We start from the raw sequence: 1,344 nt of genomic DNA, 5'->3' as shown, positions 1-1,344 counted from the left end.
AATCATTTAAAAGCAAGCATGTGTCTCACCCCAAAAGTTTATAAAACAGTTAAGAAATAGTAAAAAGAGGGGCTATGAAATTCACCTTAGTAGCAAGTAAGAAATTCCACACAAGTAGTATGAACGGAGTATGTAATCGGAGACCTCAACCTAGCGATATAACGTTTAATTAGTTAATGTCTAATAGACATAAAGTTTGTTTATTAATATAGCAAACTATATTAACATTGACGATTTTCGAGAAAAGTTCCTATTTCTCCAAAAGTTTCTATATTTGGAAACTTACTATTTATGGAAAGCTTCCACTTATAGTAAGCTTCTAGTTTAGGAAGTTCGGGTTTTAATTCTTAAAAAAGATGTTGTACAATCTCGCCCAAACTTCGTTGCTATCATGCAAGTCACTCGAATGATCTATTGTTACCTGGTGCCCAGGATTCTTGACCAGAATCTAAGTCATGGCATTCGAAATCCACTAGCGGTTCCCATAATGGTAACAAGGATCACCCTAGGCCACAAGTAGCGATGATGTTTGTAGTCTTTGTACTCTATCTTTAATTATAACCTTCATGTTATAGATGTATATACATAACAAGTTATTAATGTACTTATTTAATTATATGTATAGGTGATAATATACTTAGTGTACTTTAAGTGTTACTATATAGATAAATGTATAAGTAATAATAATAGTATTATTATCTAATGTAATCTTATCATTATATGTGTTATATATAAATACACCTATATGATACATACATATATTCTTTATTATTATTATTATACATATATATGTTTACAACTATATGATATATATATATATATATATATATATATATATATATATATATATATATATATATATATATATATATATATATATTATATGTAAGTGTTATATATATACATTAATGTAAAGGTGGTACATATAATTACTTATCATTTACATTTACTAACCTTATATACTTACATACACACGTACATGTACATACATATATACAAATACATATACACGTATGTATATACTTGCATATATACACACACACAATATATACATGAACCTACGTACGTGTGCATGCGTGCATGCTTGTATATCATTATCATTACCTCTTATTAATTGAACTCGTGTACATAAAATCATAGCTTTTATTTACTAAATATTTTCTAATTTATCTCATAATCTCAATCATAAATAATAATTATCCATATTCATGTTCTTTAACTTATTAACCATAACTTTTATCATAACCTTTTTAACTTATTAATCATTAACATAACTCATAATTCCTAATCCCATTAACCATAACACTTTTAGTTTGACAATCTTAATCTTATTACTAATACTCC

Source organism: Rutidosis leptorrhynchoides, chromosome 1 (genome assembly GCF_046630445.1).
Source record: "Rutidosis leptorrhynchoides isolate AG116_Rl617_1_P2 chromosome 1, CSIRO_AGI_Rlap_v1, whole genome shotgun sequence".
Taxonomy (NCBI): Eukaryota; Viridiplantae; Streptophyta; class Magnoliopsida; order Asterales; family Asteraceae; genus Rutidosis; species Rutidosis leptorrhynchoides.
Note: the sequence above shows the minus strand (reverse complement) of the source record.